At 52.9% G+C, this 12,277-nt stretch overlaps 1 protein-coding gene across 3 annotated transcripts in view; it reads right to left on the bottom strand.

The window, feature by feature from the left end:
* LOC147022550 (MAP/microtubule affinity-regulating kinase 3-like) overlaps positions 1-12,277 on the bottom strand; it is a 145,052-nt gene that overhangs the window by 86,077 nt on the left and 46,698 nt on the right. The window lies entirely within an intron of this gene.

The following is a 12,277-nucleotide window of genomic DNA, read 5'->3' as shown; positions in this document are numbered from 1 at the left end:
TTGTCATGGCCACACACCCAACATGTCCACCAAATTTCGTCGTAACTCGTCCACAACGTTTTGAGATATCGTGCTGTGTATCGGTTTAGCCCGATCTCCCAACGCTGAAGAATCACTTAAGAAATGATCAGATCCGGATCCGGATCTCGATCTTCACCAAAATCGAATCTGTCCGTCCTTTCCACAGACCAAACTTATCCAGAAAATTTCATCCTGATCGTGCACAACTTTCTGAGATACCCTGCACACAAACAAACAAACAAACAAACAGACGAAAGGAGTGAAAACAACCTCGATCACCTTCGGTGGTGGAGGTAACAAACGATAATTATGTAATTAGTAGTATATAAATGTGAGCATTGGATCAATTCCTCACTCGATATAACATGAGGATCATCAGCCTTCCCAATGTTAATTAAGGGTGAAGTGATGACTCCATTTACATCTCCCTCTCTCTCTCCTCTCTGCTAACATGGACCAAATTATAACCACTCATGCCATGTCTGTCTGTCTGTCCGTCTCTCAGGGAGATTTCAACAGTCACCCTGCCAATTGGGTGGGACTTTGATACCTCTTCAACCATTCATGGCCTGACACAATTTGACAACTTAATGGCTCGTCGAAGAGCTCGCACACTGAACGATCAGGACGTAACAGGACAAAGGGAAAACGACAACATAACAGGACAAAAGATCAAGGCTCAGGGTTGGGGTGGGGGGACACCAACAGCAAATTTGAAGAACAAGATAGAGGGAGACTTGGACAAACAATGGGTGGAGGGAGAAGAAAGGATGCATGGGTGCACAAGATGGATACAAAAGGATACTCTCAGAAAGGAAAAACTGAAAGAAAAAAAAAATACGTTTTGAGGTGGTGGGTGAGGAGGAAGCTTGGAGAGGGTGGGGTGAGGGGAAGCTTGGAGAGGTTGGGGTGAGGGGGAAGCTTGGAGATGTTGGGGCGAGGTGTGGATGAAGAAAGGGGAGGGGGGGCATGAAGTCGAGGGATGCTGAAGAGGGGCATGTATGAGGGGTGGGGTTAAAAGGACACAGGCTTGTCAGAGATGTGCGGGAGGGTACTGACCCGGAGGGGTTTGAAACCATAAAATAACCTGAAGGGGATTTGATTGTTGTGCGCAGATAACCTCTGCAAACTGGATTTCTTAAGAGTTCCATGTTTAACATTCTGAGATAAAGATCATGGGATGCGTGGAAGGAGTCGTTGCTGATGCGAAGAAGAAAGATCGTGCTGCAGGAACCGGAGGATGGACGACAGATCAATCGCTTCGGTGAGAGAAAGGTTTGCAAAATATGCCGAGTGAAGAATAAGGGGAAGAATAGATCGTGATGAAGAAGAACACGTGTGCTGATGCCAGAATCACTGCTCACCTTCACTCTTTCATTCCTCTTTTTTTCCTGCCTTTGGAATAAACTCCCTCACTCTCTTTAATCCCATTATTACGTCCAGGTCTTCAAAACAGCTGTTCACCACAACCTCTTGTTCACCCCCATCCAAATCCTCGATCTTTTCTACCCCCGTCAATCCACCCAAACCCATCTCCTTCAAATTCCCTGCTTTCCTTCCTGAAAGTCCCTGTAATGTCCATCTTCTATTCCCCATGTTCCCCGTCCCATCCCTCTCTCTTCCACAGATCTCCTAATGTCTCTGTTCCCCACTGTTTTGTCCTTCCCTCTCCCGCCCCTCCCCCCTTATCCCTTGCGTCCTACTCCCCTTGTATGTTCTGTGTGTTAGCTCTCAGACGAGCCTCATCAGTGGATATATTGAATTTTTAAAAAGAATCTTTTTCTAACCACTGACTCACTGACTCACTGATATTAAAGATCAGTACCTTCCAGGTGACGTAGAAAGCTGAAATTTTGTTTGCCGATGGACATCGAAGTTGATGCACCGGAAAAAAAAATCATAGAATCATCGGTCAACATCCATAAATGAAAATATAAATGAATGAAAGCAAAAAATAAATAAGAAAAAAATGCAGGTGAGCGACCCAAGACAATGGGGAAGCATGGTTCGTATGCTTACACAATGTGTAATCATGCCGCGCTAGTATACGATAGTTATAACTATCGTTTTTGCCTGCAACTGCAACAGTGCCACAGAGGAACTTGGTTGATACATAACTGTGCCAATGCACATGGTCATGGCACTTTGGGGAAATGATCCATGGTGATGCTCTGTAAAGATCTATACCTGGATGAATGATTCTTTTGGGTCGACATTTTTCTCCCACTGCACAGCTGCAGAAATTGCATGAACGGTCCTTTCTTTCACACGGCGGTTAGTTACACAGCGAATGTATCACGAAACACATTTGTCACTCTGGCAAAACAAGTGGTCAAAAAAAACAAACAAAATAGGCCGAGGTGATGATATCTTCATTTTTCAACATCTGAACAAAGAAAATATCTCTTACCTCATGTCAGGTATTTGTTTTTAAGATCACGATGGTAAATGGTGTATTCTAATGGAACACATGCAGAGTCGGGTAGAGATTTTAGATTTGTGGTCTGTCATGATGATCACAAGTGAAACAAGTGTTTGGGTAAGCTGTTGTGTTAACACATTTGGGTGGGTGCCTGGAATGTTATCCCTAAGAGAGGATGATCACCTGTCTGTTATAATCTGAGCTCATGCGTTTGGACATCGGTATTGCAGCACTCTCTGAGGTTCGGCGACTGGATTGCAGTGAGGTCATGGTAGGTGGTTACACATACCATTGGTCTGGTCACTCTGATGGTTACCATGCCCAAGGAGTTGCTGTAGCTGTGTCCAAGAAGCCGACTCCAATGTTAAATGAGGTAAAACCGGTCAACGAGCGTATTGTTGTGGTTACCAAATTCGCAAACCACCATTCAGGTCCCTTAGGTGAGGTATCTCGGTAAGTGCATGTGTAGTTAGGCCCAAACCCGTTGTCTAGTGGGAATACATGTCATTTATGCGTGCTGCGACTCTTCAGGATAGCCGTTTTTCTTTTACTATCTTTATTTTGGACCAACCGCAATGATTATCACCACAACCACAACATCAACCACCAACCACAACGCCGCTTCACCACAACCGCCACGACCTTCACGTCACACCTCGCAACCGTAGCATCGCCACCGTTCTTGCCCCGCTGTGGGTACCGGTGTTGGACTCGTGCAGAGCGCGCGTCGAACAGCGTGTACAAAATCACGGATTTTGTGCTTCAAAAACGGATCAAAAACGACACACGCCCACTTTTTGCCGTCCAATCGGTGAGCGAGGGGCGATTTGGCCCCGCCTCCAGGACGATCGATATATGCAAATTTGTGGATCAAAAAGCCTTCACGCCCACTTTTTCTCGGGCCAATGGGGAGCGAGGTGAAAGGTCAAAGGGAGGGGGTCAAAGGCGAAGCTACGGGGGGATAAAAGGACCGTGTTCGTCAGTCAGGAGTGAGGAGAGTCCAAAGAAGAGTGGAGAGTCGGAGAGTCCAGAGGCGGAGAGTAGGAGAGTCGGAAGCAGAGGGTCAAGACTTCGCGGGCGGTGGAGCTGCTCGTCGTGTGCGTTGGAGTCGGAACGGAGGGGACGAGCTGTGGAAAGGCGGCAACACCAGACGAGGGGGTGCTCGCGTCGTGCAGGGAGCTGCACCCGAGGGAGGCCGACAGCGCGACCTGGCCGAGGTGGAGACGCACACCAGGGATAATAAAGATCCTCTATACCCCGAGCATCAACAACCCCCTCCTGTTTCCCCCCGCGCTGAGATAGTGCGACCAAGGGGGCCCCTTTCCCACCCCCTACCAGACACCCTCCGCGAGGCCCGCGGGGTTGGGGCGCCATCGCCGCTCCACGTCTCATCACCAGACGGGTAGGCGCGACACGGTCTCGGCCTCAGGCCCGCCTCATCCTTGAGGGTATTCTTTCCTTGGTTTTGGGTATGTGTTGTCGGCGCCGTCTGTGAGGTAGAATTGTATAAGTGTTGCCGTGTGCTCGGTAGTCGGTATTAGCTCTGCATTGTCTTCGCTTTTATATTTGCTTTTTGTGTAAATGGAATTGTGTTTTCTTTTTTTTGTGTGCTTTTGGTGGAATTGAATATGTGTGCTTCCCGTGTGCCGCGAATAAATGTGCTTTATTATTGAACTGTTCTCCCGCTTCGCTTCGTCTTTTTCTCCCATTGAATCCTCATCTTGCTTCACGTAAAGGGTTGGTAGTGGGCTGAATACGCCCGATAATTAATCGAACCGTCGGGGTCGACGATAACACCGCTCGGTTATTCTGATAGTACGGAACGGGTCGCTTAAGTGGCCCGTGTCCGAAGTCGACCTGCGGCGAGGTGCGATCGCCCGGTCTACCCTCCGCGTGGGTACTTAGGTAGGTCGAATTTGGCGAGCAACCCTATCCCACGCGGGGGCTGATTGGCTCGATCGCGGTGAGACCGAAAGGTCCACCCGTGACTGGTTCCCGGCGTTAGTCCGAGAGGGTCACGACTGGATTGTCCGTCCGGTGGGCGACGTGCCGCGATTCGAGTTACGTGGCCGTCAGCACGCCGGCGGGCGCGGAATCCGCAACACTGGTGTCAGGTCGTGCGATACAAATTCATCGCCCTCCTCTCGGCACTGGTATCGGAGAACAGGAAAACGGGCTCTCCTGTCTCCGGCTAAATTCACGGGAATCGGTCCAGGGGTGAGAGAAGCGACCCCCGATTCCCTCCAAATTACGAGCGAGTTAAATTAACCCTTCACGAGAAGCAAGATGGCGTCTCAAGGCGAGCGGGAGCCGGGGGTATTAGAAATGTATATGTGTAGTAATGTAGAATCCATGGTCCAGGATGGAATCCCCGTGCAGGAAATGTTGATTGTGCAGGAACACGGACTCGCCCAACTGAACCCAGGGCCCGAGGTGGGTGCGGCAGCGGCCGCGGTGTATGACACCTCCCCCCCCTCTCCACCAAGACCCTTCCCCAACCCCTGCCGAATCGGCTCACCCAAGCGCACCCGACATGGCCCAGCTATTCGCCATGCTGGCGGCAATGAACAAGCAAATGAATGAAGTGAAAACGACGATGGATGCGAATACACAACAAATAAACGAAAAGATGGATACAAATACAAACGAAATGAAAGGCATGAACGAAAAGATGGATACAAATACAAATGAAATGAAAAACGAAATGAACAAGCAAATAAACACCATGGAAACAAACATGAAGGAGGAAATGAAAAAGTTCCGGGGTGAGACGCAGAACATGGGCCGATGCCTGCAGGCGGGCATGAAGGCCGTGACAAAGGAAATAATAGTTGAGACAAGGGAGGTAAAGGGTGAAGAGTTGGCAGAGACACGGGAGATAAAAAAAATAGAGGAAAGACTACACGGTGAGGACGGGGTAAGTGACGCACACACACACACGGAGGTAGTGGAGGACAACGGGGGTGAGCTGGCGGACTGGGTAGAGACCCAGTGCGAGCACCTGGATGGCCTCCTCCAGGAACGAGGGGAGGGAGTATGCCCCCTTGAGGCGAGTCACGACCAGGTGAGTTCGGTCGTGCTTTGCGAGGTTGAGGGGAGGAGTGCTGTGGACGGGTGCACGGAGAGCTTGGGGGGTATAGAGGCCCCGGAGACCCTTGTGGGGACACGAATCCCCAGTGTGGTTGTCCCTGTGTGTGTGGTGCAAGGTGTGAGTGCGTCCCCGTGTGTGGAAGCGACCCCGTGTGTGAGTGGTGTGGTGGCGATGGTGCCGGAGTACGTGCTTCCCAGCACGCCGTGCGTGGGTGAGGCACCGTGTGTGAGTGAGGCCGTGTGTGTGAGTGAAACGGCCTGTATGAGTGAGGAACCGCGGGTGAGTGCCCCCGCGTGTGTGGGTGAGGCACCGTGTGTGGATGAGGCACCGCGGTTGTGTGCCCCCGCGTGTATGAGTGAGGAACGGTGTGTGGATGAGGCACAGCGGTTGAGTGCCCCCGCGTGTGTGAGTAGTATGGTTTGTGTGAGTAGTGAGGCACGCGTGAGTGAACGGCCGTATGCAAGGGAGACCGTGTGTGTGAGAGAGCGGTATGTGAGGGAGATGTCGGTTGGCATGCGGGAGCACGCAGCCGCGTCTCCCGGTGTGAATGTAATGGAGTGGACTGTGTGCGTCGTAACACGCAGGTGTGCGTGGGTTGAATGGAGGCGACGACGGCGACATGACAGGAAAGAAAGCCGGGTCGCGGCTGTAGTTGTTTCGGGGACCGTGCCGGGTTCACCCAGCAGTGAGCACGCGGTCCGTGCTGTGCAACGCACGAGACCACCACGTGCTCGCTTGCGAGAGTGAAGTCCCGGTCCGGAAACGCACGCGGTGGATTTGCCGATCCCGCGGACGGACAAAGTTTAGGCAGGTAAACGGATTTGGACCGGACGGGTTCTCCACGCGATCGTGTGTGTTAAGCTCCAACGGGCAAAGCACATGTGTTCGCGTGGGGAACCCCTCGAGACGTGGGGCTTGTTTTTTTTATGCGCACGGTGACGTCATGGCTGCACGTGGGGTTGGAATCCGGCAGGAGGGGTATCTCTGCCGGATGGTCCCGTCCAAGGAGGGACGAGGAACACGTGCAGCTGCATGACGTCACGGGCAGGTGCAAAGTGCGCGAGCTCTGAGTTGCCGCGCAGGTGCTGCGCTGGAAAAAAAAAAAAAAAAAGCAAGCCTCACTTTCGGGTGTACAGGATTCCTGGGCAAGGGATGAAAGACCCCCTTACCCGGGGCACAGGATGGAAACTAGTTAGGGGGAAGGGTTAGCTTAGTTAGACCGACTTCATGGGGCAGGGGTAAGTCCTCATGGGGTCCGTGGAATGGATTAGGTAGAGGGATTGTAGCCAGATTTAGGTTGGGAAATAAAATGGGATTATTTTGGAGACAGAGACAGGCTTGTGAATGTGTAGAGGGGACGTAGTTTAGCTACGTAGTGTTAAAAGGAACGTGCTGTAGTGTAAGGGATGACGTGGGAGCACGAGTTAGTTAGGGGATGCAGATAGAAGGATGGCAGAGTTCAGCGGTGTGTGTGTTGAAGAGTGGTGGGTTGTGAGGTGAGTACGTGTACATGAGTGAGTGAGGCCAGCGGGTCTGTGTGTATGGAGCGAATGGGGGAGGAATGGTGTGATGAGTGATTGGGGGAGGAGTGACTCCCGCCCAAGGGACCCCGGGTCAGTATAGAGTGAGTTAGGGGTTAGTCAAATTACAAATTGGAGGTCGCTTTGTTGTTGCTGGGGAAGTAGGCTCGAAACCCGTTTGGAGGGGTGCAGGAGCCCTGTTGACGGGCTTGGGAGCGTGGCTGCGAAAGGTGAGTATCGCTGAGTGGGTACCCCGGGCACCAGGCTAGTCGGCCGCGGTAGGCCATGGGCCCGTGGGGGCCGGGATAGAGTAGTGGGCACGGGTGCGCCTGCTTGGTGCGGGGGCCCGGGGCGCCATTAGCCGCGTGGGCAGTGTTGTGGGCACGGGTGACCCTCGGAAAGGGGCCCGGGAGGCCGGCCTGCCACGTGTGCGTTTCAGGGGAGGTGCCATGGGGGGCACTCCCCGGTGTTAGGGAGCTGGTAGGCTCGGAGGCAGTGTAGTGCCCGGGGGTGCCATAGCGGGAGAATCGGCAGAGGGTCGTGCCTGCCAAAGGGAGCCACGTGTCCCAGCCAGGAGACCGTGTGAGGGCACGGAGAGAAAATTGGGGGGCGAGGCCCGAAATTGTAAGGACACCAACACAGGCGACGGGAATCTGGGTTGTTAGAACCAATAGTTTAAGCGAGAGGCGCTTGTTGAAAGCCCCGGGGTAGTTTAACAGTTAAATGGTTAGGGTAGATTAGGAGATGTACCCCTCCGCACCATCCATCCCCTCGCTGTGGGCCGCTGGACCCACTTTGGGTTAGATCGCCGAACTCTGGGGAGGCCATTCTGAGGCTTCGTTGGGCCTCGACACGGGACGTTAGCTCTCCCTTATTCCCCTCCGGGAAGGGAACGTAGGGGTTGGGAGTAGGCTAGGTGACAGGATAGGTTAGCCGAACAAGGACGATAAAGGGGGTTAGGGGACGATTTATAGTGGGGAAGTAAAAATAAAAACAACAGAAAAAAAAATTAAGTTGGGGCTAAATTGGGGTTTGACAAATTAAGGGAGTGGGTATGTACAGTGACAGGCAAAGGCGATAGGTTGGGAGGGAGACAGGTAGGTAGGTCCGAGCCCGCCTTCCAAGTGGCCAGCACCACCGCACTCCCTCCACCACCCTCCACTGAACGGCAAGAGCTGGCCAACTTCATCGGCTGGCCGTGTTTTGCTTCAAGGCGGAGGCCGGCCAACTTCGTCTGCAGCTGCTGTGCTGCAAGGCCTGTGCCGGCTGGATCGTCTGCAGCTGCTTAGCTGCAAGGCCTGTGCCGGCTGGATCGTCTGCCGGCTGGCTGTTTTTCTGCAAGGCCTGTGCCGGCCAGTTCATCTGCTGGCCGTGTTTTGCGTCAAGGCCTGTGCCGGCCAGTTCATCTGCTGGCTGTTTTTCTTCGAGGCCTGTGCCGGCCAGTTCATCTGCCGGCTGTGTTTGCCTGCAACGGTCTTCTTCTGCGGGCTGTGTTTGCCTGCAGCGGCCTTCTTCTGCGGGCTGTGTTTGCCTGCAGCGGCCTTCTTCTGCGGGCTGTGTTTGCCTGCTCACCTTTGCCATGCCATGCCCACTGCCCACGTTCACCAGCCCCGTTCAATTTTTGCTTTGCCCCCCCTGTTCATTTCCATGTGCGCCAGGATCAAGGCAACAGTTTGCAAGCTGCGAGAACTGCCCTGTTGGCAGCTACAACACGGGCCTGCAGTGGCGGCCCGTGCACCGTGTTTGCGTCCATCCATTCATCCATCCATTCGTTGTGCTCATTGCGTGTGCCACTTGAGCTGGCACGGAGACTGCGTTGTGCAGCCCATGCACCGTTGTGGTTCACTGCGTTCAGTTCAAAAGGGAAGGTCTTGGACTGCGTGTGAGCAGCCAGCCACGTTCCCTGTCACCTGCATTGTTTGAGTCAGAGACTGCATGTGGGCAGCCTGGCTCCCTGCTAACTGCTTTTCTTTTGCAGAGTTCATTGATCCTGGGCCATGGTTTAGTGTAAAATTTGTAAGTTAAGGTTAAGATGTACTGTAAATATGAGTGTGCCCCCGGCATGTCTGTCTTAGCGCCGGCAATTTTATTTAAGTCGTCCGTGTGAGTGAGTTTGTTTAGATAGTTACGCAGCCCTCAGGTTATTTATTTTGGGGACACGAATACCATGAATGTCGCACTCAGGGATCCGTAGGTAAAATGTACTCGGGGAAAACTACACATGATGGCACACGAAAATTTGACGACTCGGGACGAGTCTGTAAAAAGGGGAGGGGGTAGTGTTGTGGTTACCAAATTCGCAAACCACCATTCAGGTCCCTTAGGTGAGGTATCTCGGTAAGTGCATGTGTAGTTAGGCCCAAACCCGTTGTCTAGTGGGAATACATGTCATTTATGCGTGCTGCGACTCTTCAGGATAGCCGTTTTTCTTTTACTATCTTTATTTTGGACCAACCGCCATGATTACCACCACAACCACAACATCAACCACAACGCCGCTTCACCACAACCGCCACAATCTTCACGTCACACCTCGCAACCGTAGCATCGCCACCGTTCTTGCCCCGCTGTGGGTACCGGTGTTGGACTCGTGCAGAGCGCGCGTCGAACAGCGTGTACAAAATCACGGATTTTGTGCTTCAAAAACGGATCAAAAACGACACACGCCCACTTTTTGCCGTCCAATCGGTGAGCGAGGGGCGATTTGGCCCCGCCTCCAGGACGATCGATATATGCAAATTTGTGGATCAAAAAGCCTTCACGCCCACTTTTTCTCGGGCCAATGGGGAGCGAGGTGAAAGGTCAAAGGGAGGGGGTCAAAGGCGAAGCTACGGGGGGATAAAAGGACCGTGTTCGTCAGTCAGGAGTGAGGAGAGTCCAAAGAAGAGTGGAGAGTCGGAGAGTCCAGAGGCGGAGAGTAGGAGAGTCGGAAGCAGAGGGTCAAGACTTCACGGGCGGTGGAGCTGCTCGTCGTGTGCGTTGGAGTCGGAACGGAGGGGACGAGCTGTGGAAAGGCGGCGACACCAGACGAGGGGGTGCTCGCGTCGTGCAGGGAGCTGCACCCGAGGGAGGCCGACAGCGCGACCTGGCCGAGGTGGAGACGCACACCAGGGATAATAAAGATCCTCTATACCCCGAGCATCAACAACCCCCTCCTGTTTCCCCCCGCGCTGAGATAGTGCGACCAAGGGGGCCCCTTTCCCACCCCCTACCAGACACCCTCCGCGAGGCCCGCGGGGTTGGGGCGCCATCGCCGCTCCGCGTCTCATCACCAGACGGGTAGGCGCGACCCGGTCTCGGCCTCAGGCCCGCCTCATCCTTGAGGGTATTCTTTCCTTGGTTTTGGGTATGTGTTGTCGGCGCCGTCTGTGAGGTAGAATTGTATAAGTGTTGCCGTGTGCTCGGTAGTCGGTATTAGCTCTGCATTGTCTTCGCTTTTATATTTGCTTTTTGTGTAAATGGAATTGTGTTTTCTTTTTTTTTTGTGTGCTTTTGGTGGAATTGAATATGTGTGCTTCCCGTGTGCCGCGAATAAATGTGCTTTATTATTGAACTGTTCTCCCGCTTCGCTTCGTCTTTTTCTCCCATTGAATCCTCATCTTGCTTCACGTAAAGGGTTGGTAGTGGGCTGAATACGCCCGATAATTAATCGAACCGTCGGGGTCGACGATAACACCGCTCGGTTATTCTGATAGTACGGAACGGGTCGCTTAAGTGGCCCGTGTCCGAAGTCAACCTGCGGCGAGGTGCGATCGCCCGGTCTACCCTCCGCGTGGGTACTTAGGTAGGTCGAATTTGGCGAGCAACCCTATCCCACGCGGGGGCTGATTGGCTCGATCGCGGTGAGACCGAAAGGTCCACCCGTGACTGGTTCCCGGCGTTAGTCCGAGAGGGTCACGACTGGATTGTCCGTCCGGTGGGCGACGTGCCGCGATTCGAGTTACGTGGCCGTCAGCACGCCGGCGGGCGCGGAATCCGCAACAGTATTATGAGACGAAGGATTCGTCACTCCTTGGGTGTCATCTCCCTGGTCTCTGTTTATGCTCTGACTGAAGCGAGTGATCTCACCGTGAAGGACGCATTCTATGCTACGCTTGAGTCTGGTTGATCAGTGCCGCAGGCGAGAAACTCTTCCTGTCTTGGGGAATTTCAATGCATCAATTGGAACTGATCGGGATGGTTATGAGACATGTGTTGGTCCCCATGGGTCTGGAACTGAGAACCTGAATAGCATGAAGTTCCTTGAATTTGCAAGAAGCCCTGCACTTAACGTGGCTGGTTCATGGTTTCAGTGCCCACAAGTTCATCGCTGGATTTGGTATTCCAACGCTGGCGGTGTGGCAAAGGAGATTGACCACGTGCTCGTTGATGGTTGCTGTAAGATGATCCAGAACAGCAGGGTCTACCGGAGTGCTCAGTTCCTCAATATCGACCACAGGCTTGTGGTAGCAACTTTGAAGTTTCTGCTTCAATCCAGGAGAATGGTACCATCCCAGCCTAGGCTGGATGTTGGCAAGCTCAAGGATAAGAGGGAAGCTGAGGAGTTTGCGAACAGGCTGAGTGGGGATTTGGGAGGTCTGGGTGCTTTAGGTTGTGGAATGTGTGCTGGAATAATGAGAGTTGTGGAATGCCTTCTAGACCACCCACCATCCTTGATGTTGCTGGTGGATGTCTTGGAACTCACCATCGGGCGAAAAATAATTTTGTCTCTCAAGGCACCATGGGATCTATGGCATCCATGCTGAACTTCTCAAGGCCGGTGGAAATGCTGCACTCATGTCGTTGCATGCAGTTCTGTGTTCTGCCTGTAACACAGGCGTCATCCAAACTAACTGGAAGAGGGGCCTTGTTGTCCCTCTCTGGAAAGGGAAGGGTGATCGCTAGGCCTGCAACAACTAAAGAGGGGTGACGCTGCTCTCAGTGCCTTACAAGGTCTTTGCTCGGATGATTATTGAAAGGGTTCACCACCATCTGCTTGAGCAGCAGTGCCCAGGGCAGTCAGGCTTTACACCAAAGAGGTCAACGATTGACCGTATCCTTGCACTTCAGGACCTCACCGACAACAGACGAGAGTTTCAGCAGGGCTGCTTGCAGCCTCTGTTGATCTCTGCAAATTGTTTGATTCAGTGAATCGGGATGCACTCCAGAGGATTATTGGTCTTCATACGGGACAACAAAATCTGATCAATCTGTTGTCTGAACAATACTCTTGTACTGAGAGTG

The sequence above is a fragment of the Eptatretus burgeri genome, chromosome 7 (assembly GCF_056783735.1).
Source record: "Eptatretus burgeri isolate ZD-2024b chromosome 7, Ebu_testis_v1, whole genome shotgun sequence".
Lineage (NCBI taxonomy): Eukaryota > Metazoa > Chordata > Myxini > Myxiniformes > Myxinidae > Eptatretus > Eptatretus burgeri.
The sequence above is the reverse complement of the archived record's forward strand: the minus strand, read 5'-3'. Positions and strand labels throughout refer to the sequence as shown.